The sequence below is a fragment of the Mustelus asterias genome, chromosome 5, assembly GCF_964213995.1.
Source record: "Mustelus asterias chromosome 5, sMusAst1.hap1.1, whole genome shotgun sequence".
NCBI lineage: Eukaryota > Metazoa > Chordata > Chondrichthyes > Carcharhiniformes > Triakidae > Mustelus > Mustelus asterias.
In genome coordinates, this window is record NC_135805.1 from 62328707 (window position 1) to 62346732 (window position 18026).

General features: G+C 41.3%; 1 protein-coding gene across 3 annotated transcripts in view; it reads left to right on the forward strand.

Annotated features, from left to right (window-relative positions):
- The first annotated feature begins 690 nt into the window (after positions 1-690).
- The window catches only part of bach2b (BACH transcriptional regulator 2b), a 249770-nt gene continuing 232434 nt past the window's right edge, over positions 691-18026 (forward strand). For 2 of the 3 annotated variants that reach the window (XM_078212662.1, XM_078212661.1), the window contains exon 1: positions 776-1320. The gene's annotated coding sequence lies outside the window, so the exon portion shown is untranslated. Of the gene's footprint in view, positions 1321-18026 lie in introns of all 3 variants that reach the window. The other variant, XM_078212660.1, reaches the window with a different exon arrangement.

Genomic DNA, 18026 nt, shown 5'->3' on the forward strand with positions numbered 1-18026 from the left:
AAACGCACTTCCATGTCGGATGCAGACCGCTCACAATTGTACATTGACCAATGCTTAGATGACAATTATTGCCATCAAGATTGCCTCTCGGCAAACGAATGACGGGCAACACTTGTACCGAATTCCATTGACACAATGTGCAATGTGAAGCAGCCAACCCTTGAGTACACCCCGGTTAACACAAACCCCCATCATTTACTACTTGCAGCAGCAACAGTGCAGTGCGGGCGATGTGATTGCGAAACATCCCGATTTGTACTTGAAGTGAAGGGGAAGGTGAGCAATGCCATTAAACCTGCCCTTTCCAACTAATAACGGAAGCGCTGCCTGGACAGTAGATGCTGCATTGATCGGAAACACTGGATTGAGCCATGTTATTGAGGGAGATGCTGAAAGACATTGCATTTAGGTTGCGGGGGCCACTTGCCCACTGCGGGAGTCTCGCTGAGTTTGGAAGTGGTGGGGAGGGCGGGGGGTTGGCTGGGGGGGTGGGGGGGAAATGAAGGGCGGGACTTGTCAATTCGGTCAATCAAAGGCAGCCAGCCCCGCCCCGCCCCGCCCAGCCCAGCGCGTGAGGGAGGGAACGCCACCACGGCACATGCGCCGGAGCGCGCCGCCAGTGCTGGAATCCCAGTCAAGCGGAGCGGAATGCGCGCATGCGTGCTACCTTCCGATTCGGATGGGGCGTGTAGGTGGAGAGCGAGCGAGCGAGCAGGCAGGCGGGCGGGCGGGCGAGCGGCTGTGCATGCGCACGCGCACCCATATACAATCAGACTGGCTCGCGGAGCTTGAACGTTCGACATCCCCCACCCCCGCCGGAGCGTTCCCGGGGTTTGCAGCAGCAACAGCGCGTGCGTCAGAGAGCGAGAGAGAGCGCGCGCGCGCGTCAGCAGCAGCTGAATGTCAACAAAAAATGAAACCAAGTGAGAGTGAGTGAGAGGGAGGAGGAGGAGAGGCGGCGCTGCACAGCACAGCACAGGGAGGAGGGGGGCTTGTTTCCCTGCTTTCCCCTCTATGCTCTCTCACTCACTCACTGTACAGTTCAAGATTGCAAGCTCTTCACCTCCCACATTGTGTGTGTGTGGAGAGAGAGAGAGGCATTGGAAAACATAACTCAAACACGCTGCTCGCTCTCTCTCTCTCTCTTTTACCACCCCTCCTCCTCCCCAACATATTCAAAACAAGGCAGCAGCCACGCCGATTCAGCTCAACTCAGCTTCCCCTCCGCCGGTGGCCAGGCTCGCTTTGGAAAGCGCACAGGATCACGATGTATTTGTTTTGAACTTGGAGCTGGCTTGAACATAGTCGAAAGTTACCAGGGTAAGGAGAATGCAATCTTTATTTTTTTAAAAAAAGGTGGTGGGCAGGCAGTGGACGGGGTGCGGGGGGGGGGGGGGGGGGAGTGTTAATGACCTCTGTGAGACAAGTAACTGGACCGATGTGATTTGCTGTGCAGAAGGAGAGGAGCCAGAGTAGCCTCGCTGACAAGCATGGTTGCTTGATTGTTGGTTCGAGCTGTCACGATGCGGACATGCTGAATAGAATTGGAGCTCAGTCCAAGTCGAGGCCTTGACCGAGCTCTAAACAGCAGCAGCAGCGAAAGGCATTAACAGCCTGCTGCTGCCTCTTAGCCTTGGCATCTCGCTCCAGAATCTGGCTGACACAACGGCATTCTGCACTGATCTGCTCATGTTTTGCCTTTTAATGGTTTGTTTGTTGCAAAGTCACGTCTCAAAACGCCGTGTTGTGAACATGCAAGCATTTTGCACGTTATTGCACACAATACGTTTGGAAGTGGCAATAACTAGACGAGTGACGAGGCAGTTGTGAAATAATATCCAGTGTGTTTTCATGTTTTATTTTTACTGATAATGCAACAAACCAGCCGAAAAGGCAGTACTTGTAACTATGTATTGCTTGTGCATGTGTGTATACACACATATATATATATATATACACACACAGCGTATGTGTTCGTAAGTCTTATCACAATGTTTACATGAAAAGGATAGTTTGTCCCAGTAAATTTATTTGCACCTTCTCAACAGTGGCATTGAGTAACAGCCGCAAATTCTAAATCAATCTAGTTTGTATAAAAATTGAACACGGAAAACGATAGGCCAAAAGGGTACGTGGTGTCCAATTTTGTCAATGAAAATGTATGTTATTGCTGAGTGCGCGACCCAGATTATTTCGGAGCGCCCCGGCTAGAGTAGCAGCTTTCATACTTTTCGTTGCAACTTGGACCATCTTAAAACATGCCGGGGTTTTTTTTGCAAATGTTTCAGGAGCTAGAACTTATTCTGATAATAGGATCAGCACCTTGAGCAAATATCGTGGATATTGTTTCCTACACATGCTATTTAACGGTGTCAGTGGCAAAATGTAAGCATAAAGCTTAAATGCACTGATTGAAAGATACACTTTTTTTTCTGAAGAATATCCTGCCATGGTTCTCTTAAACAGCTCAATGTGTTGGGCTTCCGATGTATGGGTTTTACCACAATTTTCCACGCACCCAGTGTAGTTGTTGTTGAATGAAATGCGCTATTCTGACAAAGGAACGCGCGTCTCATCGTATTCTTGTTTATGCGCCCTTGTGGAGCTCCACATTGATAAGAACAGCGATGTGTAAATGACCTGGTGCCTGTCATCTTGCCGCTGCTCAGCTAGATCTGAGATAACGCTAGTGTGTATTTAAATACGATTTTGAAACTGTATGATGTTAAATAAAAATTATCTGCAAGGAAGGGCGTTTTTCTGTGTCCTTTATGTAATTGGGCGGTTGTGGAAGAGTAAGTATGACTTTGGACAACATTTAGAGTCAAGATTGTTTACAGTCCAAGCTTTTGGCTTCCTCCACTATCTTGGCTGAGGTCCCAGTGTTGTAGAATAGATCCAATACGGCCATGTTCTCTAACTATCCCTTGTCTAAGATAACAATCAAATAGATAAGATTTTTGACATTGCTTAAAACATAGAAAACCAAGGCAACGTACTAAACAATTAAGGTATTTGGATAATAGGCATTAAAATAAACTTCAGTATTTACCTCTACAACCCAACTCGAATGGGTTTCGTCAGAATTCATCTAGCTATAATGGTCAGAATAAGAAATTCACACCCCCCATAAAGACGAGGCTCTATAAATGAATGGGTTTCCAAGGGTCATGTGATATGAAGCATTTTAATAAGAAACCTCCTAAAATTCCCAATTTTTGACGGAGATTCAGAATGAGGCAACTGGTTTAGAAGATGCTGCACATTAATATTTTGGTTCAACTAAGAATAACTCCCATCAATTCATGAATCTTGTTTTCAATTATAAAGCATCCCATAAAACATTGGTGCCAAATATGATCCCATTAATTGCATTAACTCCTCTCACATTTATATGACTAATTGACTTTTGCACAAAAACAGTAGACTGAAAGGCTGCATTTTAATTTACATGTTTACGTTCCAAAATCCCAATAAAAGATTGGTTCTGTCTAATGACCATGAGTGAATATTTAATATAAAGCAGATACCGGGCATAGGTTTTTAATCAATTTTAAGAAAATATACATGTAATTAAGCAAATTGCTAGCAATTAAAATAGCAGAAAGTCGTACCTACAGGTCACCCAATGTCGGAAAATAAACATTTAGATTCTTGGGGATAATCGGGCCGAAGAATAACCAAAATCTGTATTTTTCTTTTAGGTAACGATTTCTCTTGTATCTATAACATTTTTCTGCTTTTATTTAAGAATGTCAACATTAAAAAAGTATTTATACTGCGGTAATTGCTCAACATTGCCATCCAAATTATTCTCCACCTACCCACTCCACCCAAATAAGTATTATAACTGCAAAACATTTAAAATATGTACCTGAAGGTGCAATTAAATAACAAGGTAGGGATATCTTATGTGAGATCGAAACTGAAACTCTTTTATGTTTGATTATATTTCCTATTTTTTATTTCAAAATGCCGCAAGTTAAATATCAGGTCAACACTTCTTATTTAATATGAAATCTAAGCAGCTTACGGAATGTAGGCCTATAATTTTCAAACATACAAATCGCTGATTGTGCGTAATTTATGTGCAAGGGAACAATGCCCCGAAAGGTAGTTTTTCATTTCTACCAAGATTCTTTCTTTCCGTTTTAAGTCCACCCTTTATTTTTTTGTTGTGGATTACTGGGAGGGCACACATAAGTATAAACCCGTCCCAATCACCTGGATTATCTTCCAGGTATTGCGTACACATTTATCTTGGGACAACACGAACGGATTCACTGCGTGTAAATAATGGTCATAAAAATAAGTCGCAGATAGGTGTTGGACAAGGGCGCTGATAATCGTCTTTTGTACAGCTAGCTGGGTACTCGCCTGGTGTATTGTTTTACTAATCTGGGAATGGGGCGAGGGGTTGGTTAAAAGTAATCACATACACACACACACAGCCGTGATAAAAGGGCAGAGCGGTCTCCCGGTTTGGCAGCCGAGTTGTGTGTGCACTGACTGTACGCCTCCTTGTTATTTGTGCGCTGTGCAGAGTTGTTCAGGCTGTGTGTGTGTGGTGACCGCGCGTCAGCACTTTCAGGAGCCCTGCCTTCTTCACTTCTGGTGCTGACTCACCTGCGCACAGACCAAAACGTGACGGCTGCTTCTGCAAACCACCCCCTCATCCACCACCTCCACCTCCTCCTCCTCCCTCCTCCCTGACATTGAATCATCCCAACCCACTGGCCGGGCAGCGGCCGCGCTCTGCCCCTGCTCTGATTGACAAGCCGCCCGCCCGCCGCCGCCGCCGCCACTCCAGGAGCGGCCAATTGTTTCCGTGGAAGAGGTGACTGGAAGCAATGGGAGCTGGGCGGCTGTGCTGATTGGTGGGCTGGCTAGGCGGATGGAACACGGGGTCATTGTTGGCAGCGTTCGGATCGGAATGTTGCGGCGCTCGGCGTTCCGACCCCGGCCAGTTGGCCATCGGATTGTTGCAGCGGCCGGCAGCCCCGCGGCCGCCCACACCCCCGGAGCTGTCGGGCCGCCCGCCCCGCGCGCAAAAACACGCCAATAAAGCGATGAGTGTACAAGAGCGAAGGAGGTCTCGGAGCTGATCTCTGGTTTCCGCCGCTGAGTAACCAACGGGTGACTCATCAGCATTGTTGTTACTGATAACATTGTGATGAAACGCTCGGTTGCATCCCCATCAGTTGCTGGTGAAAGGTCGGAAAATATTAGAGCACCAGCCGAAGCTCCTTGCCCCGACCAGTTCTAATCTTTGTGTATTTACGCATCACCTACATTTGTGGGCAACCTAGGCTTCACAGTCGATTTTCATTACAATAAAGAGCATTTATGGACTTCCTTTGTTCCCTTTAAATAGAAAATTGGTCATCTCAAAGGTGTTCAGGTAGAATTAAATCCTCTGATAATTCTTCGAAATATTACCTGCTGATCCACTGAAGCCTCAAAGGGCTCATTCAAGATCCAACGTAAACATGCTGTGTTACATATCTTCCACAGTGACTCACTCTTCGCAGCTATAATTCACACCAGCTGGATGAAATGCAGAAAAGTAAGTGAGCATAAGAAAAGGAGTTAGACGAGAGTTTAAGCATCAACCTGTATAATGTAAGCCATGATGCAGCGATGGCACAATTTTTGAGTCAAAAGGTTGTGGATTCGTGTTCCACTGGAACTCCAATGCAGTACAGAGGGAGTGTAACATTGACAGATGCCACCTTCGGGATGAAATGTTAAATCAAGGTTCTCTCTGCCCTCTTGGGTGGATGTAAGATATTCCATCTTGAAGAGTGGGGTAATTTTCCCTGACGTCCTTGCCAGTATTTATCCCTCAGTTAGCATCATTAAAAATGTTTGTTATTGTGGTACTTTACTATATTAAGTTGGTTGCCTATGTTACAGCAATGACTACATTTCAAAAATATGTAATTGGCTGTCAAGAACTTTGGGATATCCTGAGATCATGAAAGGTTCTGGATAAACACAAGTTTTTTTTTATCATTTCCACTTGGTCCCTCTACTCTTCTGAATCTGTCTTTTTGTATTCTTCCTTTTGTCCCATTTTCAGTGGCAGAACTTGCGGCTGTCTGAGCTGTGCATTCCTTTCTAACTTGCTGTCTCTCTCTCTCATCACCTTCAAAGGCATTCTCAAAACTAACTTGTTCATTCTCACATTCGGTCCCCTTTTTAATCTTCTTGATGATCATTTTTTGCCTCTGAAGTGCCTTTTGATGTTGGGTTGCCAACCCTCAAGGATTGTACTGGAGTCGTCAGGACTTAGAGACTAATTTACTGGGTGTTGCTGCAAGTAACCTGGGAGAAAAATACTGGACATTAAAAATCATGCACTTCTCATATCCTTTGAACACTTTCATTTATTAGCTTTAAAAACATCAGAAATAGGGAATGAAGGAACAAGGCAGATCGAGGCAAGAAGTCATCTGATGTGGTACCTTCAGGAAAATAACAAAAATTGCCACCCATAACATTTTAAGATGTTAAAATACTTTATAAGCAAAAGTTGTTTTTATTTTACTATCCGTGTTATTATGGACTTTATATTGCATTATTTTGCATCTCAAGGGGAAGTTCTTCACCTTTTTGATTTCCAAAATAAACAAACTAAACAATGAGACACTTCTTCAGGCTCAGCTGCAGAGATACTTTTGATCTGTAAAATACAGTACTAGAATGTTGGAGTTAAAAATTAAGATGTATAAACATGTAACTCACAGAATATAATGTTTTCAAATCTTGGAATGAACAAACGGTGATTATCAGTGTGATCTCTTAGGCTTGTAAAGTCATCTTAAGGAATTTATTGAGCTAATTATCTGCTGCCTATAGATTGACACCGGATCCACAGGCGTATGGGTCTTAAAACAATATTTGCCATTTTTGAAGGAACTTTGCAAAGCATTTAGAATTTCTTTCACTATTGTACATATATTAAAAATCTTGCTTATATCACATGCCACCCTACACACTTCTCCTTAACACATTTTAAGCACAGCTGATACTCAGCAAAGTCGACAATATCTGGGTGAATTTTTTATATGATTGATGCGTGGCCTAGGTCTTGCCTCTCCTGACTTCCACTTTCTCAGTAGCTGGTAAAAGTCAAGACAAGCTGAAAGAGTTTAATAATTCAGGTGTAAATGTAGGAAATAATTCCTATAATTTGCATTACTTACAAATATCAGGTCTTCCAAGGTCTCTCAAAGATGAAAAGCAATCCTTAATGTTTTAGTTCACTCTCTCCAAGAGCACATTCCACAAATTTTGCTCCCCAATTTAGTCAATCTATCTACCAAAAAAAACAGGGTTCTGTTCTGGCCTCTTACTGATTCCTACATTTATTTTAAGAATCTACAACAAGCCACCATCGAGCCTTAAGGAGTCTCACATCTGCATTCTATTAATTCTGTGGAATGACAAAGTATAAAATCAGCTGGTGTGCTTCAGGTACACATCAGTAGGGCATATTGTGAAGTTTCACGTGCTCAGTTAAGGGATGGGAAACCACAAGTTGGCAGTTTACAATTTTGTGATGGTTACATCTAGTGTGCAGTGGAAGAACAGAAACAGATTGTTTAACCCAAATGTTTCTCGCCTTATAAAACATTCACTAACTTACCATGAGAAGGGTCATGGGTGGTTTATTACCATATTAAATTAATTCATTGTGATCTGTAACTCAATGGTTGCAACCCAATCAAATAATGTGTAAGTATGCATGAAGAAAAAAATGTAAGGAATAAGGATGCAGCATTTTGCTTAGCTCAATGGAATATTAAAACTGAAATGGTGTATATTATCAACAGGTGGTTGATGGTGCAGAAGGAAAGATTTTCATATATAGTGGTGATTAGTACAATTAACTAAAAAGGCAGCAAAGGAGTCTGCAAGGTGAGGGAATTGTGCATTACCTGATCACTGCAGCCAATTTAAGGTGTTTAAAATAATTTAATTCAAACCAGCAAAATGCAACATTGCATTTAAATTTCAGACAAGTCGAACTGCGAACAGTGAAATGGTGTGTTTCTAAATATTATCATAATCAGCTTTATTGGAAGAGTTGCCTCATGTCTGCTTTTATTTATTTTCTGCTGATCTTCGTTAACATTTCCAGATCAAACAAGCAGTCAATTTTGGTGAACCAGATTTCCATTTGAATCTTTCCAAGACTGAAAATTTTCCTTCACCACATTGATATAAATCATCATCACCAATGCTGCTTACTGAGTTTGTGTCTCTGAAGTTCTCTTTGCTTACTTAGTGCAAGAAAATTAACTTTCTCTTGTCTTAAGAGATTTCAAGCTAATATATTTCTACTTTTAATATAACAGTAGAAGCTGCTCAGTGTGATCACAGATTAGTCAAGTCCTTTTGCTTGTATCACCACTTTCAAAGCTGTAGAACCATGGAAAGTTTACAGCACAGAAAGATGCCACTTGATCTGTGTCTGGGCGGACTTGAGCCTTATTTAAAAATACATGCTGCATATAAAACCATTGTTTACTTGAATCAAGTTAATGAACAATTTGCACTCCCCATACATTCTGCATGATGTGAAAAGTAAAATCTGCAATATGCTGTTTCTGACATGGAGTATGACTTTCTAAACTAACTCTTCGATCTCTGATTTTAACTCATTTATTTACCAAAGTTTAAGTGTAAAGAAAGAATGAGTTTGCACTTATGTGGCAATGTCCATATCCCAAAACACTTCATATAAACATAGAAACTAGAAGCAGGAGTAGACCATTCAGCCCTTTGAGCCTGTCTCGCCATTCATTATGATCATGGCTGATCATCAAATTCAATATCCCGATCCTCCCTTCTCCACATAACCCTTGATCCCTTTAGCCCCAAGAGCTATATCTAATTTATTTTTAAAATCACACAATGATTTGGCCTCAACTACTTTGGTGGTGAATTCCACACATTCACCACTCTCTGGCTAAAGAAATTTCTCCTCGCCTCAATTCTAAAAGGTTTACCCTTTATCCTCAAACTATGGCCCTAGTTCTGGACTCCCCCACCATTGGGAACATTCTTTCTCAATCTACCCTGTCTAACCATGTTGGAATTTTATAAGTTTCTATGAGATCCCCTTCCCTCTTCTAAACTCCAATGAATATAATCCTAACTGACTTAGTCTCTCCTCATATGAAAGACCCGCCATCCTCGGAATCAGCCTGGTAAACCTTCGCTGCACTCTCTCTATAGCAAGGACTTCCATCCTCAGATAAGGACACCAGAACTGCACACAATACTCCAGGTGCGGCCTCACCAACGCCTTATACAATTGCAGTGAAACATCTCTATTCCTATACTCAAATCCTCTTGCTATGAAGGCCAACATACCATGTGCCTTCTTTACTGCCTGCTCTATCTGTGCTTCTTGAATTTGTTTTTAAAGTGTCGTTATTGTTGTTACCCAGGCAAACAAATCTGTTTGCACTAAACAAGGTCTCTGATGCAGCAAATGAACGAATAATTGGATAATCTGCTTTTGGTGGTGTTGTTTGAGGGAGAAATGTTGCTCAGCCGACCTTGCTGTTCTTCAAATAGTGCCATAGGATCTTTTACGTTAAGGTCAGGAGGTAACTAAGGATATGATTAATATCTCATCTGAAAGATAATGCCTCGCCAACACTTAGCAGTGCCCTGGTATCAGTCTAGTTTCCATGCTCAGGACCTGATGTGCAGCTTCAACCCACAATGTTCTGATTCAGAGGCAAAAGTGCTAACAACTGAGCCAAGTATATAAACCTTCTAGCTGCTGATAAATGAAGTAAGTTTGGTATTTCTTAGGCAGCCACTTAAAATAAATCACATTGCAGTGAAGTTTGAATATTGCAGTCACTTGCGTTTATATTGCGCCTTAAATATAGATAAACATCTCAAGGTGCTTCACATGAGGAATACAAATGCTAAGCCAAATAAAGAAATATTTGATGGAATCAGCAGAAGTTTGGCCAAAGAAGCGCATTAGGAGGAGATACAATTATAAGGTTACTGAGATGTGTTCTGAGACTGTTATTACTGTAATAAAACGATATATACTTAAATAATCCAGACTGCTGTTTTTATTCTGCCTGATTTTGCATCTGTTCAGTGTTCTTCTTATTCTTCTTTCATCTTTCCTTGCTTTCTATAATATTATGTTTAATTTTCCATTACTATTTCCCACAAATTTTAAATATTTTCTAAATTTTGCAACCCTTCTCTAATTACTAATTGATATTTTATAGCATTGCTTGACAAAATAAAACTTATGTATCTCACTTCATCTAATTTTCTGCTTGCTGCTCACTCTAATTCTTTGTATATTTTCTAGTGCATTTATTAAATCTTCAGCTCTTTCTGTTTCACTCTCTGGATTTTGCTGAACGATCACTGAGATAATGGGTAAAACTTTTAGTTTTGGTGGGGTACAAATGGATGGTAGCAGATTGCTTGCTCATTATATACCCTGCCTGATTTTCGTTTCTACTAACTTAATTGTAAAGGAAAATTGGATGGGGTTTAAAATGGGCAGCTAATTTAATTCATGTTCACCTATATGGCTGGCTGCAGATGAACATTGAAGCTGATATTTCATGTTGCTGTCTCTAGATGTCTTGAATAATTTTTACTTTGTCTTCTTTCATCAAGTTTGTTGTTCCCTTTCTGTGCTTGCTTTATGTAGTTCTCATTCTGTGTCTGCACCTCATGCATTTTTGGCAGTGGATTGGCTGGTATTGGGTTGCCTGTCCATTATAAGACGGGTCACAATAGTTTAGATGTGGTCTGACCAATGATTTGTATATGTCAAGCTCTGGGTTTTCCGCTTGCATCTATGCCCCTATTCAGAAAATCCAGGCTCCCGATATCCTTGTACATCATTATTAAAACATTTCTAAACATTGGTATATCTGAACCTCTAAGTGCCACCACTCCCCTCATAATCCTCTACATTACATTTAATTGGATATCCATCTGCATGACCTACTAACCTGTCTATGACCTATAAATATTTGTTGTTGTCTTCACAATTATTCACACTGCCTATCTTTGTACAAATTTTTCCACTTCATTCTCAAAAACATAATGGCCAGGATTTTCTGACACCTCCCCCCCCCCACAGCAGCATGTTTTTCGACAGCCCCCCCCCCCCCACAGCAGCATGTTTTTCGACAGCTGGCAGGATCTTCCGGTCCTGACATAGTCAATGGCAATTTGCATTGCTCAGCAATGGGAAGAGCTGGAAAATCCTGCCCAGTGGTTCCAATATTGATGCTTGGAACACACAACTGTTCAGGTTCTCCCAGCCCAAAAGCCATCCATTAATTCGGTTTCTATCTTTTGACCAATTCCTTCTTAATTTTATCAAAAGATTTCTATACTTTTTGGAATTGCATGGCTACATCATCCCGAATTCCCTTATTGTACTCCTGTTATTTCTTCAAAGGATCCTTTTATATTCTTCAGTTATGACCTGCCTTTTTACAAATCAATGCTGGCTGACCTTAAGTTTTTTCTTTATTCTTTCATGGGATGTGTGTGTCACTGGCAGGTCAACATTTGCTGTCCATTCCTAATTACCCCTGAACTGAGTGGCTTGATAGGCCATTTCAGAAGATATTTAAGAGTCAACCTGTGGGTCTGGAGTCACAACAGATAGGGATGGCAGATTTCTTGTCCTAAAGGACATTAGTGAACCAGATGGATTTTTACGACAACCGTTGATGGTGTCATAACTGAGATTAGCTTTTCAATTCCAGCTTTATTGAATCCAAATTCCATCAAGTGGGATTCAAAGCCATGCTTAGAGAATTTGTCTGGGTCTCTGGATTACAGGTCCAGTGACAATACCTCTATGTCACCTTCTCCCCAACCAAGTACTTCCAAGTCTTTCAAAGTTAATTAATCTTGTAATATATTATGGCTTCTAGAAGCTTATCTCGTAGTGAAGTTTGGTTTGCTGGCCTGTAGTTTGCTTTCTTTTCCATCTCAGTTTCTATATTAGCAACTAATCCACTGGCTCAACACCCATATGCAAGAATCTTTGAAAGAATGTGATCAGATTATGGTTTGTATTTCCTCTATAACTTCTCTCTGCATCCTGGGGTTTTGCTGCCAGAGTTCCAGTCCCTTTTCTATTTTGATTTTTTGCCATTTTTTCAATAATACTTCCTTACCTGTAATTATCCTGTCTAATACTGTACATCGTCATCAAGTATCCTTCCATTCCCATTACAATGATTTTCTATGGAATGAGTATCTCTGCCATTCTTTCATTGTAAGAAGTTTAACAACACCAGGTTAAAGTCCAACAGGTTTATTTGGTAGCAAAAGCCACACAAGCTTTCGGAGCTCCAAGCCCCTTCTTCAGGTGAGTGACTCACCTGAAGAAGGGGCTTGGAGCTCCGAAAGCTTGTGTGGCTTTTGCTATCAAATAAACCTGTTGGACTTTTAACCTGGTGTTGTTAAACTTCTTACTGTGTTTACCCCAGTCCAACGCCGGCATCTCCACATCATTCTTTCATTGTCCATTAAGACTTCTTTCATGTCTCTAATTGATCCATCTTTTTCTGTTCTGTTACTTTTTCTGTGTTTATAATATCATTTATTGTACTCTTTTACCTTTTTGTACTTGCCATTATTTATTCGTAGCACTTATTAGCCTTTTTGTTCTGAATGTGTTGGCATTTGGCCATACAAGTGAAATCAACTAACTTATAAAAAGAGGAGAATCCAAAAATAATGAAAGAATAAAAAATTTAAAATGCCGATGAACTAGGTAAAAATAACAATTTTCATTTGCATCGCATGTAATGACTTTCTCAAACTACAAAGTACAAGGGTAAATCTGACAGAGCAATACATATTTCCTCTGTGGTACTTGGGGTGTTAAAGTGAATAGGAGAAGAGCAGTAACAGAAACAGTGACCGGCTATTCTCTGGCCTTATTGATGGCAAGTTTAATGTGTACATCATTATTAGTAAATTGTCTAGCAATTTATGGTCAGGAAAATATACATGTGAATTGCGAATAGCCATGAATTGTTGGACAATTTGTTAGCCTTCTGAAAATGGCAGCTCCCTGTAAGTTTCGAGAAATTGTTTAATTTGCAGATTAATCACAAATTAAACTTGTTGCGTTAAGTTATGACTGGTGTTTAAGTATAGGACCTATTTAATAATGAAGGTTTATGTTTCTCTCTCAAATCCTCCACTGTTGCTAGATTATCAGTCTTCTGATCCAACCTCTTTGTACTGAAAAAGCTGACATTCCCTCTAATTCAATATTGGGAAGACTGAAGCCATTTTTGTTTGGTCCCCACTGTAAACACCATTCCCTGGCTACACACTCCATCCATCTCCCTGGCAACAGTTTGAGATTAAGTCAGTCTTTTCACCACCTTGACCCCAAGGTGAGCTTCCGACACACTTCCGCACCATCACTGAAAATGCTTATTTCCACCTCTGTAGCATTGCCCAACTGATTCAGATCATCTTATGCTGAAATACCCATTAATACATTTGCTACCTCTTGATTTGACTATTCCATTGCACTCCTGACTTGTTTCTGACATTCCACTCCCTTTAAACCTAAGATCATCCAAAACACTGTTGTCCGTGCCTTAACTTGCAGAAAGTCCCATTCTTCCATTGTAGACTGTGGCAGTTAGAGAAGGCAGCTCACTACCACCTTCTCAAGGGTGGCTAAGGATGGACAACAAATGCTGGTTTAGCCAGCAATACCCAAACCCCGTGAAGGAACAAAAGAAAATCACCCTTGCGCTCACTGATCTACATTGCCTCCCAGTCAAGCAACACCTTGATCTTAAAATGCCCACCCTTGTTTTCAAGTCCCTCCCTATCTCTGAAATCTCTTCCAGCCCTATGACTGTCTGAAACAATGGTGTACCCATGCTGCATCTCCTGCCCTTGTCCTTGTAGGGATGGTAGAGATTGTAGGTTTGGAAGGTGTTATTGAAGGAGCCTTTTGTGAATTACTGAAGTGCATCTGGAAAATGGTACACATTGCTGCCACTGTGCCAATGGTGAGGGAGTGAATGTTTAAAGTGATAGATGGGGTGCCAATCAAGCGGGCTGCTTTGTTCTCGATGGTGTTGAATTTCTTGAGTGTTGTTAGAGCTGCACTTTGGTTATATGAAGTGTATGGTGAGACAGACTTCTTTTATCCTCCATTTCTGGCGCACCCACACACACACACAAATATTAAGCCATTAACTCCTGAGGTAACCATGTATTTGATTTGATTTATTATTGTCACATGTATTAGCATACAGTGAAAAGTATTGTTTCTTGTGCGCTATACAGACAGAGCATACCATTCATAGAGAAGGAAACGAGAGAGTGCAGAATGTAGTGTTACAGTCATAGTTAGGGTGTAAAGAAAGATCAACTTAATGCAAGGTAGGTCCATTCAAAAGTCTGATGGCAGCAGGGGAGAAGCTGTTCTTGAGTCGGTTGCTACGTGACCTCAGACTTTTGTATCTTTGTCCTGATGGAGGAAGGTGAAAGAGAGAATGTCCAGGGTGCGTGGGATCCTTAATCATGCTGGCTGCTTTGCGAGGTAGCGGGAAGTGTAGACAGAGTCAATGGATGGGAGGCTGGTTTGTGTGATGGATCGGGCTACATTCATGACCTTTTGTAGTTTCTTGCGGTCTTGGGCAGAGCTAGGAAACCATACCAAGCTGTGATACAACCAGAATAAATGTTTTCTATGGTGCATCTGTAAATATTGGTGAGAGTCATCTGCCATGAGAGCTGAAATGCCAAATTTCCTTAGTCTTCTGAGAAAGTAGAGGTATGAGAATGTATCGGGGTACAATAACATTGTGCCATTGTGCTTCACAGTGGTTAATTTCTGTTCTGCAGATTTTGTTCTTCAGAAAGTTGCTTATATAATCTTTTTCTTTTTTTGTCCCATGTATGCACTTTTGTCGTGTGGTTTCCCTTTGTAACTCTATCCTTATGGTTCTTTCTTAGCACAAAGTTCATGTTATGCTGGTGTTCTAACACTCTGAGAATCTTCCATCATCATTGCCACCCTATCCATGTCCCCCCCCCTCCTTTACCCTACCTGCCCTTCCTTAGAATGTTATAACTCGGAATATTAAGTTCCCAGTACCGTTCACCATTACAGCTACAATATCGTATCTCTTCATTGTTGTTAACGTTGGCTATATGATGATGTCTGCAATCATATAGCTTGCTGACACTCAGCTTTCATGTAAAGAACGAGTGGTTGGCTGGATTATTGGTGGGCATCTGGTCTTACAAAATAAAACTCGTGTAAAGCTTTTGAAGAAAAGAGATGACAATCAGTGGAAGAAGGAAAACTATAAAGGTCATTCAGCTTACAGAGATGGAGGTTCAGTCCATCAATTAGGGATATATAACAGCTACTACTGATAAAGTCTTTCACAACCCAAGGACTCGTATTAATGCCGTCACAGTTTATCAGTTCATCCTTTATGTGTAGACATGGGTCGGAATTGTGCAACCTCGCCTGAGAAAAAAGCCAAAGCTGGGATCCTCCGGTCCCGCTGCAGTGAATGGAGATTTGGCTGAGTGTCGAATTCTCCATTCTCGCTGGCAGTGGGAGTGGGGCATGCGAGACCAGAGAATTCCGGTCATAGAATGTAGTGTACAAGTGTTACAGAATGAAGGGCTTAATAAAGAGAAGATTTCTTTGCTATTTCTCTGATAGAGATTCCTGGAATGCAGTTTTCCAACATTGCATTATTATGCACATATTAGAAATTTGGTTATACGTAGTACATGATTTTTGATTAATTAATGGTTTGGAACATAATAATTTCACTAGAATTTCTGATATGTTTTTCGGGTTGGCTAAAGTCTCTGCTCGCAAAAGGAAATTGGACAGTTGCTCTTTGTGTTGTATCTTTAAGAGAGAAGACTGCTATGTTTCCCATGGGATGTATCATGATGCCACAGGTAGTTGGGGCAGCGTAGTTGAAGACAGCCATATTCTTTACTGTACAAATATGTGGGTATACACTCTGTTGTGGGAAAATCACCACTCTGAGTCAGATCTAAAGATTCAACATGCAGTTTTATCGGACAAAGCTTTGGGAGGAGCGCTGGGCTCTCTGCAGTGCACGCAGTCACCTTCTCAACTTTACAATGGCAGTTGAGCATGTTTATACATTTTCAAATAATAGACAAGTACGGACATTAGCCGTTAGCACATCGTTATATATAGAGTAGACAAGGACATTGGCAGTTATCACATTGTTATACATAGAATAGACAAGGACAGACATCGGCAGTTAACACATTGTTATACATAGAGTAGATACATTTATGCATTTATGTCCCCCATCAACGACTGATCTCATTACAAAAACTCATTGTTTTGGTTCTGCTTTATCTCAAGCTAAGGTGCCTCAAGGTCTGATCTATTTCCTGCAGCAATTTAGACACTAACAGGTTTTAACTCACTGTGCAATGTCTGTGCCCAAGTCAGCACATCTTAATGTCTTTTCCCAGAGTCCATTTTGTGCCAGGTAACCATCTTGTATCCTTTAATTTTGAGTTTACTCCAACACACTCCAAATTCATACTCAGAAATAACCATGTCTGCTTGCAGCTAATATCAAACATTGAGATACCATTGAGTGTAATTTTTGCAATGGGCAGAACTTCCTGCAAAAGTTTGATGTTAAAAATTACCCCTGCAGATTTTAATTCAGCACAGACAGTGGTACGGTGTCTGCAGAAGTGGCACAGTGGTTAGGTGCATTGACCTGAACAAGCGCTGGAGCATGGCGACTAGGGAAATTTCACAGTGACTCCATTGCAGTGTTAATGTAAGCCTTACTTGCGACTAATAAATAAACTTTAACTTTACTTTAAGACAGTTGGGTTGAAGAAGACATGTTTGCCTCCAGATATACAACATAAGGAATAACTGTCCAAAGTGAGAAGACAGTTAGTGGTTTGTCTGAATTTACAGCGGGTGGTTGCTCTAAGTTTGGCACTAACCACAGTCTTGTTAGTGCTCCCCCATAACAGGCAAGTGGAAATTAAACACATTAATTAAATAAGGGTTATTATGCATGATATTATATTATAAGATAATTTACTGACTTGAGCTTCAGACATGGACCTGAAATGTATATTTGGAGGTTGGGCACGTTCGATCTAACATAAAATAGTGTCAGATGACGTTTAAAGTTTATTTATTAGAGTCACAAGTAGTCTTACATTCACACTGCAATGAAGTTACTGTGATATCCTGTAATCGCCACACTCTGGCACTTGTTCAGGTACACTGAGGCAGAATTTAGCGTGGCCAATGCACCTAACCAGCACTTCTTTCAGACTGTGGGAGGAAACCGGAGCACCCGGAGGAAACCCACGCAGACACAGGGAGAATGTGCAGACTCCGCACTGACAGTGACCCAAGCCGGGAATTGAACCTGGGTTCCTGCCGCTGTGAAGCAGCTGTGCTAACCACTGTGCCACCGGGCCGCCCCCCCGGTGTGCACCTCAATGTTATGAACACGTGCAATATTGGCGTCGGCAGTTGGATCTGCGCCCACTGACAATTAAAAGGCCAATTAAGGCCATTGACAAGCCAATAGAATGCAATTTTACATTGCCCAAATGATTTTTAGTTTTAATCAACACATTTCAATCAAGTTCTCATCCAAGGGCGGGATAAAAGGCCCATGGAACCCAGGCACTTTCAGTTGATTTGCGAGATTGTTGCTGTCTCAGTTAAGAGTTGTGCCAGATTTCGTTTTGATTTCTGTAGCTTTTCAAGCCTGGCTAGCTGTATTTGAGGACCTCCTTCTCTGGAAGCTTTGTCTGAGGATTTTAGCACAGTGTACGCTTATTTGCAAAAGCGCAAGTCCTTGTGCATCACATTTAATTGGAATAATGTACTCAGCTGCTGGGACCTTCTCTGAAGAGGAAGTGAGGGACAGGAGTGAGAGGAAGTTAGTTGAGTGTGGCAGTGA